Below are 23,616 nucleotides of genomic sequence, written 5' to 3'. Positions count from 1 at the left end.
TAAGTGTTCTATTTATTCTCATGAGAGATGGATTCATGTTGAATCACTACTCATGAAACATGAGTCATCGAGTTTGACTCAAAATCACACAGTTAAATCCTGATATTCACATCACAATTAGCATCTTTATTTATGTTGATTTCATTTTTGCAACTCTTATACGTCTTGGGACTAATTTATGATGTAACTTGGTTTGTCAATCCCTCACACTTATTCTTTACTTAATTTGATGAAGTGTAATCACTTGAACTATTAGGTGAAGTGATCTCTGTATTTGATGTGCTAGACTCATATTTCTTCCTCCATGTCTTATTCATTTCACTTTTGATATGTCCAACATCTATCTTTGCCTTTCCATTGTTGAACTCAGAACTTGATGCCTTTGACCTTGTTGGGCAATTCCTGCTGACATGACCAGTTTTTAAGCAACTGAAACATGTGGTTTGACTCAACCATATTTTGTAGTTCCCTCTAAAATGTGTTCTTATGCAATTCTGTGGGATATTTCCATATTCTTGACAATAGTGACAGCTATTCCTGGTGTTCTAATCCCAAAATTCATGGTTTGATGTCTTTGCTGGTTGATTCACTGTCCACATAGGTTTTGATCTGCATTCAAATGCCCTATGTCCATATTTTTTGCAATTATAACAATGTCCATCAAATCTTTGAGTCCTTGTAACATTGGATTTGCAATTTTGTGTCATATGTCCTTGCATGTTGCACTTATGACAAAAACTTTTGGGTATGTTTGATTGATTGAATCTTCTACTCCTACACACATTAGTTGTATGTCCCTTCTTATTACAGAAATGGCAAGTGGCTTTTGAATTCTTACCTTTATCACTTCTTTTTTCAGCACTCTTTGATGATTCTCCAACTTCAGTGCTATTGTATCCTAGTCCTAATGTATCATGGGTAGATTTTGGTGATTTCAGCAACTGTTGAAAATATTTTATTGCTTCACTTGATTTGTTGAGATTCTCTGCTACCTCTTTTTCCTTGTTCAATTCATTCTGCATTTGTTCATTTTGCATCTTCAAGGTAGAGATCTCAATATCCTTTACATTGACTTCATGATGAAGGTTCATCATTTGCGCAAGTGTATCCATCTGCATGTTTGAGATCCTTGTTAGTTTAGTACATTTTTCTTCAAGTCTGTTTGCAAGATTCCTTTTGTCATTTTCCATCATGACCTTATCATCAACTGCTCTTTTCTTTTGTTCAGTGATTTCACATATCATTATAGCCTGTGATTCATGTTCCATCTTGAGAGTTCTTATCTCATCTGCTTGAATTTTATTTTTCTCCATCAGTTCTGCTATTGCTGCATCAAACTCTTTAGTGTCTCCACTGGAAAATATGTTGGTGGTATCAATCTCCTTGTAGTGTAGATCATTTTCAGCTATGGCTAGATCCTTCCTCTTTTTTAATGAGTTTCTCCACTTGTTTCAGAATTCCTCCAAGCTATGCAAAACAAGTTGACATCTATCACCTGATTTTCAATGATCTTTCCAAGTTTGAAAGCTTCCATCTTTAGATCTTTTCCTCCAAGCTGTTAGGCTTTCCTTAAGAGAACCTAGACAATGCTCTGATACCAATTGTTGGAATATTCAAATATGGAAAGAGTACTTATGAGAGGGGGGGGGGTTGGGTGAATCATAAGTATCAAACTTTAGCCAATAAAATTTTAACTGAAAGTAAATTGCATGCATGCAAATACATCAAATAAACATATAACAAAACACATGCATCAATAACTCATAACACAGGAATTTTGGTAACCCAAAAACCCTCCAGGAATAAGAAGGTAAAACTGGGGTGGGGATGATACCCACAAAAATTTACCGTAGCAATATTGTTCAACCACTTCTGATGGTTTGCCCTGTTAAAGGCTTTACACTATGTTAATGGTGACCCGGTTAGAGGATTTGCAAACACTTAACATGAAGTGTCACCTAGTTAAAGGATTTTAATCACCTAATCAAAAGGTTCTTACAAAAATAGCTATAAAGCTAACCTATCACCATAGGATTTTCATTCTAATACAATTTCTAGAGAGTATTAGATGCAATAAACCTGATAGATTACAATCCTTGATTGCTGAATACAGGCTCCTTTTCTGCCTTCTCCTGATCTTGATCCTTTGTGATCTGATAACTCTTGCTTCTAAAAATAGATTTTCTTATGCACCCTTGTATGTCCTCCAATATATTTTATCTCACACTATTACAGTGAAATTTCATCTTCCTTATAAAGACTTCAAAGACTTGGGGTTTGTTTTGGATCTACGATCCACATTCAATCTTCATTTTTTGCTCAATACTTATCTTTTGTTGATTGGTTGCATCCTTTTGCATTTTTCTTATTGCCCGCATGCAAATTGCATAGGAAAATTAAAAGATTCGATCTTATCATTCAATCCTTCGAGATTTACCTTCTGTCAGCTACAAAAACTATTTGCATCATAGTTTGTGCAATTCCAAACTTTTATGCTATCCTACTAAGTTACTCGGCTCCTGAAGTATTTTTGATACTCGGCACATACTATTTCCTGGATAGCTCGGCACCTGTTGTCACTCGGCACTTGTTATCACTCGGCACCTGTTGTCACTCGGCACTTGTTATCACTCGGCACCTGTTGTTACTCGGCACTTGTTATCACTTGACACCTATTGTCACTTGGCACTTGTTATCACTCGGCACTTGTTCTTGATCTTGGTTAAGTGTATTGACACTCAGTTGTCAAATTTATTCTTTAAGCTAACAAATCATGATCACAATAGTTCTCTATCGGCAACTGAAGGCATCAATGATAATCACAATATCCATTGGTCCTCATCGAGCAACCATAAAGTATCCCAAAATAAACCACAATATCCATATCAATGATAAATCACAATATTCATTGGTTCTCAACGAGCAACCAAAACTATCTCAAAATAAATAACACTAATCAAAGACTCCAAAATGGTCAAGTCCAAAACATGTCATAATATGACATCATCAAGAATAAATCAACACTTCAGTCCCATCAAGGCAACTAGAAAGTAATCCAAGTTTAACTGATCGATGACTCAAAAATGGTTATGTCAAGTGTCTCATGTACATACATCTTAGCTTCACATAGGAAGATTGATGAGCATTAACGAACAGTAAATACAAACATCTCATAGAGCACACCATCACATTACCATGGTTGGGTTTAGAAAGATCGTGACCAAATAACATTATATGCCATCACATCTCATAACCCCAGCCTTTGGTAGAGATCCTATAATTGGTCATCAATCTAGATAACCCAAAACCCTCAAAACATGGATAGAATAAAGACACAAAATACAAACACATGTTTTGGTTTATTTTTGCAATCACATAGTTAAGCCAAATATGAGGTTTCAGTTTTCGTTTCAAGTATACTTCAAGTGTATAAGATTCTTCATTTAATCTCCAAGTCAACCCATTTATCTCTTCAAATTAAACATAGAATTATCCCTCAATTATTTTAAAACAATTTTCTAAAATAATTAGAAGATAATTATTTACTTATTTGCATCATTGAACTAGTTCCCATTGACTTTTAGATAAAATCATTCAAATTATTTCACTAAATATCAATGTTACTAATAATTACAAGAAGTGTCTCCCATTATTCAAATTATTAGAATAATACTTATCAACCTTCAAATAATTAGTTTACAATTTCCTTAAAACACTTCAAGGACAATCATTTATTTAAAATAATCTTCGTTGATTTTAAGTAAAATCAATCTCATTAATAATTCAATTATTTAATTCCACTAAAAACTTATTAATATCTCTTTTCTTTTATTTTTTCCCTCATTTAAAAATCCATTTACTAAAATTGACTAATAATTAATTAGACTCCTACTATTAACTAATCTTAATTAAATTTAATTTAATTAGACTAGTTAATAAATCATATAAAACTAATCCATAATAATAAGATTCTATTTTAATTCGAATCCAAACTTGAATCAAATTTCAAATCTTGATTCTTATACTAAGGGAAGATTGCAATAATATTTTTAATTCTCATAACTGGATGAAACAATATGCATGCCTGAATTACAAAATTGAAGATTCATTCATAGAGAATTATTCAGACACACATAATAGACATGATGAAGACAAGAAGAGAAAGAGAGTAATAGAATATGCAAAATAATCACGAATACCTACCTGGACACTGATGCTAATTCACTATGCCTCAGAAAATTGTAGAGAAGCTCCTCCTCTTAGAACCTTCTCCTTTCTAAAAATTCCTTCCTTCTCCAACATTCATAATTCCTCCAAGGACCAAACCCTCCCCCAAGTGACTAGGAGTGCTTGTAGAAGCATATGAGGATATCCATACACACCAGGAGAGCCTCTATATGAAGGCCTCTAAGATGCATCTAGAATGTGTCTAGAAAGAACTAGGAGATAAGCATGACAACTAAGCACATAACTTCCACGATAAGAAGATAAACATGATGATTTGTCTATAATGTTGTAGACACCATGTTCTCAAATAATGTGCTAACTCCTAAGTGTACACAACACATGCATAATTAGAGTGCAAACTCCTATGTTGTCAACATGACAAATCACAAGAGTTTGCATACTCCTATGTGAATAAATATTAGTGCTCTATGAAATGTTTGTATTTACTATTTGTTGATGCTCATCAATCTTCCTGTGTGAAGCTGAGATTTATGTACATGAGACACTTGACTTAACCATTTTTGAGTCATCGATTAGTTATACTTGGATTACTTTCTAGTTTCCTTGATGGGATTGAAGTGTTGATTTATTCTTGATGATGTCATGTTGTGACATGTTTTGAACTTGACCATTTTGGAGTCTTCGATCAATATTATTTATTTTGAGATGTTTTTTGGTTGCTCATTGAGAACAAATGAATATTGTGATTTATCATTGATATGAATATTATGGTTTATTTTGGGATACTTTACGGTTGCTTGATGAGGACCGATGGATATTGTGATTATCATTGATGCCTTCAGTTGCTGATAGAGAACTATTGTGATCATCATTATCATTTGATGCTTTTCAATTGCTTGTAGAGAACAGATGTGATTATTTTGATTGTCTTTATGATGTTTTCTAGTTGCTTTTTCAAGATTGAGGTGATTTTATTTGATTATGGATTTGTGTTTTTATTGAGCCTAGGGTATGTTATCTTCTTGTAGTGTCGAGAAGTGGCTTGCAATGGGAGCCGAGGCCCTAAGTGGTTACCAGGGTAACTCATTGTAGATTGTTTTAATAAGTGAAAACATTACACTAAATGAGGATTAAAATGAACCTAATAAGATAATTGTATGTTCTCGCCCATGCCTCAAGTGCTAGTACAAACTAGGATGGGAGTAGAGAGAACGCTTGGTTGCGGCCTTGCATTCTATAGTATGCCTCATCAGTAAGAGAGGATAATAGTGGCCACATAGGGATCACTAGGGGGTCAAGGTCTATTGAGAGACTACTAGGGTAACTCTAGCATGATTCGTGTGATGACACTTTTTTGCTTACATAGTAGGTTTCCTACATTTTTTGTGTGCCTCTGGGTATAGGTGTCGACCCTTTATGTTGGAACCTTTGAGTTGGTATACTTTTAGGATTTCTTGGACTAGAGAGTACTCGTGTTATGTGATTTGTTATCTTGTGTTATGTGATTTGATAACCTATTTGGGACTTGAGAATATCTCCTCAGCGTGGTGGGAGTGGGCCATTTAGGTTCCACGTGATCGGATGGTAGTGCTTTTCCACTCTTACCATTTAAGATCTGTCTGAGACATCGTGGCTAGAGCATTTTTGGTTGGTATTTATCTTTATTCTATTCTTTGATCTTATGATGGATGTTATTTACTAACATGTTTCTTTATGTTGATGATTAGCATGTGATAGATGATGTTATCTACTTTGTAGGATCATCTTATGCTTTATTCTTGCATGTTAGATTTGTTTATGCATATGTTGTAGCATGTTAGATTTCCTTCTGCATATGTTGTAGTATGTTTTAGGAGTGACATCCCTACTATGATAATGTCAATGATCTCTTTGGTGACTTGGGATTTTATGCATGGAGGGATGGATAGGGCCCACGATGGTCTAATGATGCTATTGATAGTTGGGAGGAACCACACACTTAGATTAGATGTGTTTTATGTTGAATGGATATCTTTTACGATGGTTGTTATATCTTTATTGATGAATGGATGTATCATGTATGTTATTGGTTTCATTTAATTTATTTTACTTGTATCATGAATTTAATAAGGATGATGTATCTTTATTTATACTTATGTTTAATGTTTTAAGCTTTTCATACCCTGTGACATGTACAGTGGTTAATTTAATTGCCAAGAGGCATTTAGAACAAATGTATATTATGGACATTGGACTTTTTAATTATCCTTTCATGTTGTTATGGTGGTTGTTAGACCTAGTGTTAATTAAATTATATGTGACTCAATGTCTTTGGATCCTTAAGGAATGTAACCCATTATGTATGTTTATGTATACTTTTAGTTGTATGTATGTTATTATTTCTGCTACTATGTGTTTGATATGAATGGTTTATCTTTCATTTAAAAAAAAAAAATTGTTTGGCAAGCTTAGTAAAATTTAGGTTAATTTTTTTGGATCCCTTGGTGGGGCGTTACATCTGGTATCAGAGCCCAATTTTCAACATTAGAAACTCTGGGTATATTTGAATGCCACTAGTTGCTAACTAGTTGAACAAAAATGAAAACTCTGAATTATCATGTGTACCTCTTTCAAACTAAAATTTGAAACTAGTTGAACTAAAACAAAACTTAAACTATTACTTGCATATTTTTCATATTTCAACACTTAGGTTTCAAACTTAAAATTATACTAAAAACCTAAATATGGGAAAAACTAAAAATTGAAACTTATTGTAGTTGCAAAACATTTATTTTTTTATCTGTGCTTTGAGGTAGTATGCCTTTGCAAGCATTATGTTACTCTTATTTAGAATGTATTAGGGGATCTATTTTAGTAGTTGTTAAAAGAATGAATGTTGTATCAATATTTTTTTTGGTTTACTACTAAACTAGAATCATATTTTTCTAAGTGTGTTGTAGTGTCATCAATGGAATCATATTTCCCTATAGGAGGGAAAGGATTCAATGGGACCTACGTAGTGAGTATCTTAATTTTTCATTCTTGCAGGCTTCTAGGAGTAACCCTAATTCTAGGAGGGGTGGATGTAGTGCTTGCCCTAGTTTGTATTTTTCTATTGTTGCTAAACTCTTTTAGGGCTAGTTTTATGTTGATAATTACTAGTGACATTATTTTGAGATTATTAGATATTGTTTCAGATTTAGTTGATATATGATGAGATCACTTGGTACTTTATATTTCATGTTTGCATGATGATTATTCAGTGTTTTTAGATATTGATGATGAATAGTTAGATGATTTATTATCATATGTGTTTTCTTATGGATACTTACCCCATATTTGCATATGTATGGTGTGCATGTTTATTTTCTTTCTATATGGCATTTCTGATGTGGTTAAGGAAGGGAGTCATAGTCACCTTCTAGTCGAGATCTACACGATGCACCACTTCCTACCATTGCATGTTTAGCTTAGTATATATTATGTATGTACATGCATGGATTTTATGTAGATTATAGGTACTGAGTATCGACTTCCCTAAATTTCTAGGATGAGTGTACCCTATCGCACTATCTCAATGGTAAGAGAGGGGAGATAAATTCTCAAGTCCAAATCCCAACCCTTTAACCCATTTGTCCTAATTAAAAATTAGGACAAGTACCTAATGAGAAGAAGAAGGAAAAGGTAAAATATGTGTCCAATGATAGTGATATAGATGAGGAAGATGTAGATCAACTTGAAGCACTACTAGCAATGTGATTTCATAGAGGTAAAGGAAAATTCAAAAGAAAGTTACATATCATGTGTTTCAATTGCAATGAGGTTGGTCATATTGTTGCTAGATGTCTAGAGAAGAATTACAAAGGTGCTGACAAGTACAAAAGTAGAAGAGATGAAGACAACAAAGATTATAAAGACAAAGGCAAGAAGTCTTGCTACATTGTTGAAGAGGAAACTAAAGATGGATCTGACAATGATGATGATGAAGTGGTGTATGTTTCAATGAAGGATCAATCTGATAAGAATGAGACAATTGCACTAGTGTCTTGTGTGAACAAGAATGATAGATGGATCATTGAGAATGGGCATTCACATCACATGAATAGAGATAAAAGTAAATTAATTACCTTGAATTATTATAATGGAAATAGTGTAAGGTTTGGAAATGACACACCATGTTTGATAAAAGGAAAAGGTTCTATCAAACTCATATAAAATATTTTATGTGAAAATGCTTATTATGTTGAAGGACTTAACTATAATTTTTTGAGTGTGTCATAACTAACCAATTTAGGTTGTAAGGTTGAGTTTGAAAACAAGATTGTTAAGATATATGATACTAATGGAAAAATAATTGGAAAAGGTGATCAAACTAGACGTAATCTATTCTATCTTGATTTAGAGGATGATACTTGTTTAATTATTAAATTTGATGATGTGTGGTTGTGGCACAAGAGGTTATGTCATGTTAATTTTGATAACTTGGTTAGTATTAGTAACATGAGAAGAGTAAGAGGTTTGATAAGTTGAAGAAGCTTGACTATATAATTTACAAACAATGTCAGTTAGGAAAAATGACAATGTCAAGTTTTAGGAGTATGACTCATACCTATAAAGCAATGTTAGAGATTGTTCATACAAACTTGTGTGGACCAATTGAAGTGAAAAGTTACAATAAGATAAGTATATTATGCTACTTGTTGATGATTATTATAGAATGAGATAGTTATGTTTTCAAAACATAAAAATGATGCTTTCCAAATGTTTAAGTGGTACTTAGCAAGAGTTGAGAAGGAAACAAGTAAAAGTTTGAAGTGTTTGAGATCTAACAAAGGATGAGAATTTACATCAAATAAGTTTGAGATGTTTTGTAATGATAGAGGAATCAAAAGATAGACATCTACTCCTAGGACCCCTCCACAAAATGGAATTGTTAAAAGGAGGGACACATCTATAATGAACTATGCTAGGACACTCATGATGGAGAAAAATGTTTATTTGAAATACTGGAGAGAAGCTATAAGTACAACTATTTATACTTTGAATTATGTGCAAGTTGAGAAAGGTACTCATTCAACACCTTTTAAAATATGGTATGGATACTCACCCAATGTAAAATATTTTAAGGTATTTGGAAGTAAGTGTTATATTCTCAAATATTTCAAGAGTAGTAAAATATATGCAAAAAGTGAAGAAGTTATATTTCTTGGTTATTCCAGAAGAAGTAAAGTATATAAGTGTTTAAATATTAACACTAACAAATTTGTGGAAAGTGCAAATGTGAAATTTGATAAATATATAGAAGTATATAAGGCTAAACCTATGCAAGAACCAAAAGAATAGAAATCATTTGAATACTTTTAAATTAGGTTGCAAACTAACAACAAGTTTCAATGACTACTGAGTCACATATTATGAATACCAAGTTGCATTTAGGAACCAAGTTATAGAATGAAGTTAAGGTACATTCTGATTCTAAGATTAGTGTACATGAAAGAGATGTTGAAATACCTAACAAAGACATACATAGTGATTTAGAAGTTGACAAACCAAGTCATGAAACCAAAGCACAACCATTGTTTTCTAAGTATGTCGAGTGACATCACTCTATTGTACAAATCATTGGAGATAAAGATGATATACCAATGACAAGAAATAAGATAAGAAACAATACATGTTTACTAAGCACAAAGAACCTAAAATAGTGAAAGATGCATTAGAAGATGTGGACTAGAGTAAAGCATTGAAAGAAGTGATTGAAAAAATTGAGAAAAATAAAATATGGAGTCTAGTTCCTAGACCAGAAGATAAAAATGTGATTGGTACCAAGTGGGTGTACAAAAATAAGTTAGATGAAAATGGTGGTCACAAGGAACAAGGTAAGATTAGTTTGTAAAGGATATGCACAAGAAGAAGGGATTGACTATGTAGAAACATTTTCCGTTATTGCGAGACTAGAAGAAGTAAGAACTTACTTGCTTCTCTACATACAAAGCTTTCAAAGTTTATCAAATAGATGTTAAGTCTACATTTTTGAAAGGTATATTAGAGGAAGAGGTTTATATAGAATAACCAAAAGGATTTGTTGATGTTGACAATAAAAATATGGTATGTAGACTACACAAAGCTTTATATAGTTTGAAGCAAGCACCAAGAGCATGGGATTAAAGGCTTCATAATTAGCTTGTGAAGATTGGATTTTAAAGAATTGATGATAACAACAATCTATACTTGAAGATAGAGAGAAAAATGTATTTTTTTATCTAAAATTTTTGTTGATGATATCATATTCGGAGGTCAAGATACTTTATATAAGGCCTTTACAAATGAAATGAAGAAATAATTTGAGATGTTTGTGTTTGGAGAGATCAAATTCTTTGTGGTTTTATAAGCATATCAGATGAAATAAAATATACATATCACTCAGTCAAAGTATGTTAATGATATATTGAAAACTTTTGGATTGGAGGATTCTAAGCCATTAAGCACACCTATGGTGATAGGACATAAATTGTCAAAGAATAATGATTTAAATGAGGTGAACCAAACATTATATAGGAATATGATTGGAAAATTACAATACGTAGTACATAGTAGACCTAGTATTGCATTACCTATAGAGAAAATTGCAAGATTCTCTGCTAATCCCAGGGAGAATCATTTGATGGCATTAAAGATAATAATGAGATATCTAAAAGGAATAGAGGACTATGGTCTATACTACAAGAAAAGTGAGAAAGTTGAATTGAGAGCCTACACTGATGCTAATTGGGCTAAAAATATTGATGGTAGAAAGAGCACTAGTGGAGGATCATTTTTTTAGGCAAAAGGTTAGTTACATGGACTAGCAAGAAATAGAACTGTATATCTTAATCTACTACTAAATTTGAATATGTTGTTGCTATTGTAAATTGTACAAACATTATATGGATAAAATAGCTACTCAAAGGTATGAAGGAAGAAATTACTGAACCTATGATAATTTATTGTGATAATACAAGTGTGATAAATATATCAAATAATCCTTTGATGCATGCAAATAATAAGCACATTGTAATCAAGTATCATTACTTGAGAGAATTAGTTCAAAATAAAGAGGTGAAGATAGAATATGTTAACACAAAAGAGAAAATAGTTGACATCTTCACAAAAGCATTACCTTAGGATGCTCATGAATGTCTAAGAGGTAAAGTAGGGGTGATACCCCTGTCAATGGTAGTCTAAGAAGAATAAGGAGTGCCTTGTATCAAAAAAGTTAATTGACATATGTTACACATTGATACAGTGGATCTTACTTTAGGAGCTACCTAAAGTAATCAAAGAGATGGAACTACAAATCAGTCATAAGCTAGGTGACTAAGGGAGAAACTAGAAATGTTCATATCTTCATATTAAAGATGAGTGGTCTTTAGCATTGTTGTCAAAGAGGGAGATGGTTTACCAAAGGGAGATATCACTAAGGGAGAAGAGGGAGAAATCCTAATTTTCTTGATTCTACTGAAGGTGATAGAAGATACATGGAATATCTAGTTAGAGGGAGAAAAAAGTATCTATTGATTACATCTACCCCGTAAGAGGGAGTTAATGTCAAGGAAGATATAAGAAGTGATCAAGAGGGAGTCATAAGGATGATTTCATTGATTTTTTGTTGATCAGAACAAAATTTTGTAACCTATTCAGAAGATGGAAGTTGTTGATAGAGGAAGAGATTTCAATACAAAGAATTTTTTTTTTTGGATACTTTGTTGGTTGAACTGATTAAGTTTGGTTAGTTTTGTTTGCCATCATTGCCAAAGAGGGAGATTGTTGAAATAAAATTGATAAAATTATGATAAATGTGTTCCAATCAGTTAAGACAGTGATATTATATTGCATGATAATCTACTTAAGGTTGCAAAGGATGCCTACACTAATTGAGTTCAGAAGAACAAGTTAAACAAATTTTCTCTACCGAGCTTATCAATTTGCATGGTAGGTTCCAAGAAAAGTTAGTGTAAGCTAAGAAGAAAATCAATTGGAGCCAAGAAAGTTAATTTTAGTATAAGCTAAGTAACATAGTGTAAGCCAAGTAAAGTTTAGTTTATGCCAAACACCAATACATTCTAGTTCATGGCAAGTGATTTGTTAGTTTATGCCAAGCAATGTAGTATATGCCGAGCACAAGAAGCCAATTAATGTCAAGTGTTAGCATAATGAAAAATATCGAGAATTCAATGAAACTGAGCTGACAAATTTGATTTCTTGAATTGTATGAACTATGTGGGAGATAAGGTTGATGAGTTTGTGACATAGAATTCATGGTGAACCTTTTTGAGGTGAATTCAAAGAGAATTAAAGGAGATGTTTCTAAAAATGAATGAAATAAAATGATGGGTAGATTAATTGAATCCTACCTAATCCAACCTAACCCTAAAATGGATGATGGAGGATGAATTAAAAAAAATCTTAATTTTCTATTTATAGAGATGGCTAGTTAGAAGCAAAGGTTATCATTTGAAAGAACCTAAGGAAGACAAGGAGTCTTGGGTATTGCTTCATTTAGTGACCTAAGAGAAGAGAATGCATTGGCAAGCAAAGAAAGAAGGCATAAGGGTATGGATGCTTGAAGGGTGAACAAGCTATCAAAGCTTAAGTGTGTGAAAGCCAAGTAGAATGGAGGACTAGAAAAAAGATCTATAATTTTCAAGTGTGTTGTAAGTTGTTATCAGATCAAGCCAAGTATTATTACTTTCTAATCATTATACTAGTCTAGGGTAAATCCTTTGGATTAAAGATGACCTAAAAATCATTTGTAAATCCTTTAACTGGGTGATATTCCAAGTGAATTATCTAAAGTCCTCTAACAAGGCTTACTTCCAACAGGGTGATTGAAATCCTTTAACCATGTCACATTTAATAGTGTGCATTGTAACCTTTAATAGGGTTGTCCTTCCACAAGGAATCACTTTAGAAGAGTGAGAATGAGTAGCATGTTACTAGTGGTTTTTCCCAAATTAGGTTTCCACATTAAATCATTTGTCAAATGTGTTATTAATTTTATTATGTTTCATGTTTACATTTCTAGAAAGATTTTACAGTAACCTACAAGTTTAAATAATTGTATGATCTAATGGATGCATGCATGATAAAAATGTTTTATGTATATGGGTTCACTAAGCTATGAAAAGTTTTAATTATATATCTTGACCTTGGATAACTGATTCAGCCCGCCTCTCAATTGTTCTAAAGAATTTCAATAGTTTTGAAGCTATGAAAATATAGAATCTTGGAGTGTTAGCAAATAGGTTTTAGATTCCGAAGGTTTTTCAATGGATTTTTTTAGAATAATTTTAAGTATGGGTGCAAAACATAGTTACTAGACCTAGAAGCCATTAGGCCTAATTAGCCCTATTTGAAGAAAGTGAGTTCTCTTTGGTTTTTGTTGTCACTAGAAGTATTAAATAAGGTCAAGAAGGCTGTGGAAGGTACCTTAAACATTAGTAAACTCCAAAGGAGTGAAGGAAAAAGATCCTAGGTGAGGGTTAGGGTTCTAGGGGAGAGAAGGGCTAGTAGGACTAGTGCCTAAAGTGAGAGATTAAGTCTACACTAGACCAACAACACATAGGAATTGGGGGAAGAGTCTTAGAGGCTTGGATTGGTGGAAAGGACAAGAAACAAGATTAATTGGATGATTCAAGATTAGAACCTTAATTAGCTATTTATTAGTTGAAACCCTAGACCCTCTACATCAGACTAATATTAAAGCCTACTTTTAGTTTTTTGTATGTCAGATGTGGAAGACCAAGAGGGTAACAATATGCCCCCTGAGGTAATGAGCAAGGGTGCCATAGTGGATTTGGTAAAGGATATATTAGCTAGAGATAATATATCACACCCAAAAAGTAAGAAGAGAATCATAGAGTGGGGAGATGAGAGTGAGGAAGAAGATGAAAGCCTCATAGGGGAGACATTTGGTAGGGTCAAGAATCCAAAAGTGTATCATGATAAAAAATGTTTTTGGATGCCTTTGAGTCTCTTAACAAATATAGTAGGAGAATATTCCTTACTATAATGGTAGCTTGAATAGGGAAGAGTTACTAGATTGGTTAGAAGCCACAAAAAATCAATTTGACTATAAGGAGGTACAAAAAAAGAAGAGAGTCAACTATGGTAAGGCTAGGCTCAAGGGATCAACACTGGTATGGAAAAACATGATACAAGATGATAGGTAGTAGTACAAAAGAAGAAGATAATTTCTACCCATAGATTATGAGATTCAGATATATCAAAAGTTATAGAATCTAAGAAAAAGAGATCTCATTGTGAGTGTTTATACTAAAGAATTTAAAAAGCTAATCCTAAGAGCAAGAATAAAAGAAGAAGAAGTGGAAAGAGTGGCAAGGTACCTTAATGAACTAAGACAAGGGATTCTATATGAGGTCATCATGATGCCTCCTAACAATATTCATAACTATTTTTAGTTAGCTTTAAGGGTAGAAGAGAAGGCATGTAGAAGACATTATTCATAACAAAGAGGTTGAGGTAACAGAGGTTTCAGATGGAGGGGAAACTTTGGCAAAGGACTAAGACTAAGTAGGTGACAAGAAACCCAAACCAATGATAGCTATGGAGGTAACTAGAAATGGAACACTTTTCAAAGAGGGAGATATAGAGGAAGAGGACCACATAGGGGTAGGCTTCAGTCCCAAGGCAAAGCTAATACTATTTTTACTGACAAATGTTATAATTGTAACCAAGTGGGCCGTACTATTTGCATATGTCTTGAGAAGGATTTGTCCTCATCCATGGAGAAAGGAGAACACAATTAGTGCAAGAAGATGTTGCTCAAAGTGTCATGTCACCTATTTCCAAGGCAAGATTTATGTTGGATGGTGAAAAATTAATGTTAAGAAGAACTTTTTTGAAGGTACCTAATGTCGTAGTACCACCCAAGAGAAATTTTTTTTTTAAAACAACTTGCAAGTCACATGCAAAGATTTGTAGAGTAATAGTGGACTTTGGATCCACTAAGAACATAGTATCTATGGAGATGGTAGATAAGTTAAATCTCCAAATGATGCCTCACATGACCCCTTACAAGGTGTTTTGGTTGAATACGAGCCAAAAAATACTAGTGGATGAACAAACATTTATGGAATTTGAGATAGGGGAATACAAGGACAAGGTTCTATGTGACATAATGGTTATGGATTCTTGTCATCTCTTGTTAGGGCATCCATGGTAGTATGATGTGAAGGCTATACATGATGGATAGTAGAATAGTTATGTGACTACCAAGCAAGGTAAAAAAAAATAGATGGACTCTTTGACTAAGCATAAAGAGGAGAAAAATGTGGGCACAAGTGTGATGTTATTAAGTGGAAAAGAGTTCCTAAAGACTAGGAAGAAAGAGAAAGGAGTATGTTGTGCAATAGTGGTAAGACCTAGAGAAGAGACTAAAGAGAGAATTTAAGTACCTCAAGAAGTGGATTAGTTGTTGGAAAGGTACCATGAAGTAGTGGAAAAAGGGCTACCTAATGCATTTTCACCTATGAGGGAGATAAGTCATCAAATGGATCTGATACTAGGGGAAAATCTACCTAACAAGGCAGCTTACAAGATGACTCAAAGTATGAATGCTAAGATTGCCAAGAAAATACAAGATTTATTGAAAAAGGCCTAATAAGGAAGACCTTGAGCCCTTGTATCATACCAACTATCCTTGCACCTAAGAAGGATGGAAAATGGAGGATGTGTACCAACTCTACGGCAATCAACAAGATCACCATCAGATATAGGTTCCCTATGCCAAGAATTGTTGATTTGTTATAAAATTTAGGAGGCTCTTCCTACTACTCCAAGGTAGATTTAAGGTCAAGGTACCATCAAATTAGAGTAAGGCCTAGTGATGAATGGAGAAAACCTTCAAGATAAATGAAGGGTTATATGAGTGGCTAGCAATGCCTTTTAGCTTGACAAATGCCCCAAATATCTTCATCAAACTAATGAATGAGGTGCTAGAAAATTTCAAAGGTAAATTTGTTTGGATGAAATTTTAATCTTTAGAAAGTTCAAAGAGGAACATATGAAGCACTTGTAGATGGTCTTGAGGAGGCTACATCAAGAGAAGTTGATGATCAATCAAGAAAAGTGTGAGTTTCTAGAAACTAAATCAGTATACCTTGGGCTTGTTATTTCCAATGGATGTATTAAAATGGATCCTGATAAGGTCAAGTCCATTTGGGAGTGGCCAAAACCTATATACATAGGATATTTAAGGATATTTCATGGCTTGGCATCTGACTATAGGAAGTTTCTGAGAGGATTTAGTCATGTATGTGCACCTATCCTCAACACTATTTAGGAGGTCTATCAAATGTCAATTCAAATGGATAGATGTAATAGATATAGGGTCTTAGATTTTGGAAAAAAGGATTGCAACCATACTTACCCTAAGATTTCTAGATTTCAATAAACTCTTTGTTGTGGAGCGTGATGCTAGTAAGCTAGCTATTGGAGTAGTGTTAAGCCAAGAAGGAAACCCTGTGGTATTTTTCTCTAAAAATTTAAATAAGGGAAAATAGATATACTCTCCCTATGACCTCTAATTATATGAAATTGTCCAAGCTTTAAAAAATTGGAGATACTACCTCCTTCCAAAAGAATGTTTGGTTTATACATACAACCGTGACATTAGCTTCTTGAATGGGAAAGAGAAACTCAATTAAAGATACATCAAGTGAGTGGAATATTTGCAAGCATTCAACTTTGTGATCAAGCACAAAAAAGGTGTGAGAAACAAGGTTGCAGATGCTCTCAATAGGAGAGTCCTATCTATCTAGGAGATCCAATTGTAGAGTGTCAGAATGGAGGATCTAAGAGACCTCTACAAGGAGGCTAAGGACTTCAAAGAAGCCTATGAGGTATGTGACAAATTCTAGAAAGGTTTTAAGGTAGATTTTACTAATTACATGTTGCAGGAAGGTTTTTTTATTCAAAGGGCACCTATTGTGCATTCCAAAATGTTCCACGAGGGAGAACATAATCAAGGAAAAGCATCAAGGTAGTTTGGGAGGATATTTTTGGGTAGACAAGATAGTTGAACAATTTTCTAGGTACTATCATTGGCCCAAGTTATAGACTAATGTAAGAAGGTTTGTAGAATAGTGTCATGTGTGTCACAGGCTAAAGGACACAGTAGTAATGTAGGGTTATACCAACCACTCACCATTCCACAAAGGACATGGGAGTGCTTGAGTATGGACTTTTTTTTAGGACTCCCTAAAACACCTAGAAAGCATGATAGTGTGTTTGTGGTTGTAGATCATTTTAGCAAGATGGTACACTTCATTCCATGTAAGAAAATAAATGATGCTTCATATATAGTAGGTTTATTCTTTAGAGATATAAGTGAGAATCCATTTTTTGCCACTCAACATAGTTACTAATAGGGATAGTAAATTCATAAGGCATTTTTTGGAGGACCCTTGGAAGATGCTAGGAACTAATTTTTCCTTTTCTTTTCCCTACCATCCTTAGCCTCGTGGGAAAACTAAGGTCATGAATAGATCTTTGGGAAACCTATTAAGGTGTTTGACCAAGCAGCATGGTCAATCATAGGATCATATCATAAGGTAGGCAGAGTATGCTTATAATGACTCCATTAATAGGAGCACTACAAAGAGCCTATTTGAAATTGTATATGGGACTCACCCTAGGGGGATTCTAGAATTAAGAGATCCCAATATACATGATAAGAGAAGTGCACAAGGAGAGTCATTTGAAGAACATATGAAATATTTGCACGAGCAAGTTAGAAAGACAATGCAAAACCAAGCAGAAAAGTACAAGACTACGATAGAAAAAACAAGGAGACACTTGTAGTTCAAAGTGGGGGATTGGTACTTTCTTATCTTAGGAAAGAGTTACTAACAAGAGGAAACCCAACCAAGTTACTGATGAAAAAGATACGACCCCTGAAAATCCTGCACAAGTTTGGCTACAATGTCTATGAAATTCTTTCTTATTCTATGTAGTTTATCAAATTTCCAAGGCTTACCCTTCACATCATTTGAGGCAATCATCATTTCTTCAAAATTTATACTCTCTTCAACACTCTTTTCATTGATTACATTTCATTTGATTTCACCTATCTTATTGTTTTGACCTTATTCTCACAATTTATCCTTCTAGTCAAACTTAGTCACAAATTAAACAAGGTGCCAAAAACAAATCCAAATAAATCTTATACAAGTAGTGAAGATGGAGGAGTTAAGAAACCTAAGACAAGGAAAAAAATTACAAGATATGTAAGACTAGAACAAATAAATAAACGTACATTGATGATAGAAAAAAAAAGGACTTCAAATAATAAGAAGGGTTTCACATAATCATATATGTTGATGCGATATACTGCCCCTGAGAATGTAAAAAAAAAAGGTTGTCACGATGATCACAGGATTAAGACAATGAAATAAGAGTAGTTTCAAACCAAAAAGAATCAACTTTCTTTAATATTATAAGTTGACTCAAATAATAATGATGAACCAAAGGGTGAATATGGGGATTAGAAATTGGATTGGTGAAGAAAAAGAGTGAAGAGAAGATAAATCAAATGTGTCACTCCTTGATAGTTATTTTCTGCCAAAGGTATTTACTCATGTGCCCCTTAAACTCCTTAGGGTGATCTAGCTGCTCCATGGGTTCCCATGACTATTTATGGATTGATTAATTCCTATCAAGAACTCATTTTCTACATTGGAGAGGGATTTTTGTACTTCAATGGAGGGTCTAAGGGTCAGTGACACAACTATTGCCAAATAAAAAAATTATAGCAACCTAAATCATCATCCCTTGCAAAAAAGAATAATTAGAGGAACTTTCAGTGGTTCCCACAATTCTTTTCCAAATAATAATCAAACACAAAATTTAGGGATTACCAGGAATAATAATCTATGGATGGTCCCTACTCAAATTGGTGTTTTTCCTTCAAGAGCCAATTCTATTATGTTGGGGCAAGGAATGAGCAGTAAAACTTAACAAAGGGTTAATGAAGAATCTAACCTCTTTCTAGAAATTAAATGAATCAAGATATCTAAAGGGAAGCCCCCCAATCAAAGATACTCTCATATCTAGACAAGGGGAAATTCAAACCTTAATCCTCAATAATGAAAATATGAAGAATATGTGGAAACAATGCAAATCCTAGGGTTTATTTTCCAAATAGAGTAGATTAAGCCCCCATCCTGCAAAGGTTTTGGGTGACAAAGTAAGTATTTAAAACCTTTCCAATAATACTCTCTTTATCAACTATAAATCTAATGAACTTAGAGATAAACTACTTTATGGTGACCCATTCTTTTCGGAGGGCTAACTTGTAAAATTCATTGAATGGGTTCCTAATTTTAATAGTGAAAAATTTAATAAATATAAAATTATGAAATGGATCTCATTCAAAAATCTTTTAGTTTAGCTTCTCCAAGAGAACATTTTGTGACATATTCATGATCCTAATAGGGGTTTCAAAGGTTTAGAGGAAAAACCCTTAAATTTAATCAATGTCAAAATTCTATTTAATCTAAATATCAATTATTCTTCTCTTAAAATCCTTATGATAATCATGAATCAATGTATTATTATCTTAATCCAAATATTTTCATAGGAAATCGTGAATGACATCTATTATGGTTAGTAGCTAGCTTTGATATTCTTGTTTCTAATGACTCTTTCCATAGGATCAATTTTTATGGGGAAGATTGGATGAAGATTAGTTAGGCATCTCCTAGGGTGAGCTCTCCTTTAACCTCATCTCCTAGTAATAAGGAGAATTCAAAGGGAACCCTAAATGGTATTTTTCCATCCTACGCTCATCTTCCTCCCATTGAGGGCCTTATAATGTGATGTTTTATTTCTGTAAATCCTTTTGAGTGATGATTTTCTATTACTAGGAGAATAACCTATCTAATGATGGAGGATACCTTCCCCACACAATGAATGATGGTAAAAATATGAGGATCCAAATTCATGATAAGATACCAACTACAATTTCTATGGAAGCTTCACCATCTGAGCTCCTCAACATGGGGGATCAAAATAACAATACTCACATAGATGGGTCTCCTAGCTTCTCTTCTAAGGATATTTCCTTCCACTCTAATAGTACAGGATCCTCTCATGAAAGGTTAATTAGGGAAGAGGAAGAAACCCTATGTGAAAAAATTATAGAGGACCTCATCAATACTTTTACATAAGATGTGGCCAAGGATTGCTTAGATCTTCAAAAAAAAGTTTCTCATTGATCAATTTATAGATGTAGGAGGAGAAGCCTACACTATAGAAGATCCTAATGCTGAGCTTCTTGAATTGGAGGAAATAGAAAAAAATATAGGCATTAAACAATCAAATTCCCTCATAACATCTAAAAACTTGGAAAGAATTTCCAAAGAAGCAGGATGGAAATCTTTGAATGGACTTTGAAATTGGGCAGTAGAAGTGTAAGGGCAGAAAGCCTTAACTCTTCTATTTGAAGTAGGGAAGGGGAAATGCCTTTCCAAAAGGCCATGTTAGTCCTATCTTGGAAATTTATGGTCCTCAATGCCCCTAACAAATTAAACCTTCTTAAGTGTTGTATTAATAAATACAAACCTAATATTGTTGTTATCCAAGAAAATAAATTAAGTATAGAGGAATGATCTAAATTTAAAAATAAATTGGGGCTCAAATTATGTATTTATTTGAGCCAAAATAAATTGGGTCTCAAATGTATTTATTAATACAAACCTAATATTGTTATTATCCAAGAAAATAATTTAAGTATAGAGGAATTATCTAAATTTAAAAATAAATTGGGGCTTAAATGTACTTGGGGAATCCTAGCTAAAGCAGCCTCAAGGGGTTTGACCTTCATATGGAACCCCCACAACATTAGCATATCCTCTATTAAATTTAGAAAAATGTTGTATCTTGGCTTGCGTTGAGGATCTAAGTAATAACTTAGTTTTGTCACTCTTTAATGTTTATGGGCCCATCATTTCCACAAATAAAATAAAGGCTGGAAGGAATTGAGCACTCATCTTTAGTTCCTTAACCAATTATGTTTTCTAGGAGGTGGCTTTAATGTAATAACCTCACCTTCAAAAAAACTAGGAGAAATAACAAAAACTCCTCAAACCTCTATAGATTTTAATAGCTAGATAAGCATCAAATCCTTCATGGAAGTAACCTTAGTAGACAACTCTCTCACTTCAAATAATAGAAGACATGGCTTCAGTAAAATAGTAAAAATATTAGATAGATTCTTTTCTAGGGGTAACTTCTTAGATTAAATCTCCTATCTTAATTGTGAAACCTTAAATTTCTCTGGTTCTGATCATTTCCCTATTCTCTTAAATATGTTTTTGGGAGTGTCACAATCTACAAAACCTTTTAAATTTTAACAAATGTGGTTTCTTGACCCTTCTCTTCTGCCCCTAGTGGAACTCTAGTGGAAGGAAGCAAGAGTCATAGGATCCAAAATGTATAAATTAGTTCAAAAATTAAAAATCATTAAGAACTACCTCATTTAGTAGAATAAATCCATATTTGGAAGTATTGTTTTATGAAAAGAGGGAAGTGGAAGCATAACTTGAATAGATAAACTTGGAAGTCATGGTAATAGGCATGGGAGAAGATCTTTACAACCATGAAAAAAATCTAAAGCTAAAATTAGAAGAAATTATAGCCAAGGAAGAAGATTTCTAGAAGCAGAAGTTTAGAGAATCCACACTTATAGAAGGAGACAAGAACCTAATTTCTTTTCACAATATCAAAAATCTTTGCAAGGCACAAAATAAGATTACTAGAATCCAAACTGAGGATGGATCTTTCTTAGAAACTCCCTAAGAGGTAGCAGAATAGTGGTGCAGGGCACCTAGGTGACATGAAAGGTCATCTCATTAAATTAAAGGAGATTCATGATGGAATATATGGGGTGATGCTTCACTTCATCAAACATATTTATTTTTTCTTATTGTAATAAGGCTGATCTTTGTTTGTGAGGTCAAGGAACTTAAGGTACCATATAAGCCTAAGTTACATTAATTGTAAGGATCTTTTTTTTAGTTGTTTTAGTCAATAAATTGAATCTAGATGTGTTTTGTGATTCATTAATCCTTATTTAGATCCTAAGTGTTACAAATATCTAGGTGATTAAGTTCTAGGAAGCAATAGTGGAAAAATTGCATTTTGCAAGAAAAGTTGTTGACAACTTTTTGTCAATTTTGACATTTTTTGCAAAATCATTACAACTCATCTTGTAACTACTCAAACCAAATAGGTATCAAATGGGGATGATGTATTTTTATTTTAATACCCTCTATGAAGTCAGAGGTGTAATGGGGTGTACATTCAACAAGTTTTTTATACCAAATTTACAATTTTTTGAGCATTTTGTTGTTCTATGGAACTGTACTAATTGGGAGACCAAATTTAGTTGCATTATTTGAAAGTGTTTTGAGTCTATATTACATTGGATTTTATTTCATTTTTAGTGGTTCAGTCTAAAGAAAGTTAGAGCATTTTAATTTCTAGTAGCTTTCAAAACCCTTAAATTGAGGGTTTCAAGCAAGATGTGGGCCTAACCTACAATTCTACAATTGGTTTTTATGGCCTTATTTATTTTGAAAGGTTAGGATATTAATTTTGATATTTCAAAGTTATATTTTTTTTTCAAGTGATTCAAGGGTTCTATGATCATGCCCTAGACTAGAAATTACTATACACTTAGCCATGAAAGTGTTGATTTTGTGGACAAAACATGGAATGGAGTCCTAGAAATTGGTGGGTGGCCATTTCTTGGTGGAAAAGGCTAAATAAGACATCCTACAACAATCCTTTCTCATTCCAAGTGATCTAGGCTTGATTTGGCCAATAAGATTTTTGAGGCTTGTCTAGGTTCAAGGGTGTTGGAGATGGTTGGAGAGTTGGTTCTTTTGGGATTTGTGTGACTTCCAAAAGGATATTTGAAACTCTAGTTTGTTTGCCAAGTCTAGTGGGGAAAATCAAATTACTATCCTAAAACCTTAAAAAAGGCTAGAAGGGGAATTAGGCCTCTTAGAAGAAAACTAATATGCAAAGTAGAAGTTAGGGGAGTCAAGTAGTTGCCCAAGTAATAGGTTGGAGTCTATTTCTTAGTTTGAGGCATTTCATAATTCTTGATCCCTAGAGTCACTAACAGGGAAAGATGTTTTGAAAACTAAAGAGTTATGTAGGAGTTTTGAATTGTATTGAAACTTGTTGGTAGGAGTCTTGAAGGGCTCTAGATGGTTAGGAAAGGTAAGTTACCTTAAGTTTTGGAGTTGGGGTTCTACCGAGCTTTTGGTGTGAACACTCTACATCAAGTGGTATCAAGGCTACTTAGAATCTAATTGGGAGAACAAGATGGTAGAAGGGTAAGACATTTCTTTGAGAATAACCAACATTAAGTATCAAAAT

Source organism: Cupressus sempervirens, chromosome 6 (genome assembly GCF_028749045.1).
Source record: "Cupressus sempervirens isolate cs-2001-9-10 chromosome 6, ASM2874904v1, whole genome shotgun sequence".
Taxonomy (NCBI): domain Eukaryota; kingdom Viridiplantae; phylum Streptophyta; class Pinopsida; order Cupressales; family Cupressaceae; genus Cupressus; species Cupressus sempervirens.
Note: the sequence above shows the minus strand (reverse complement) of the source record.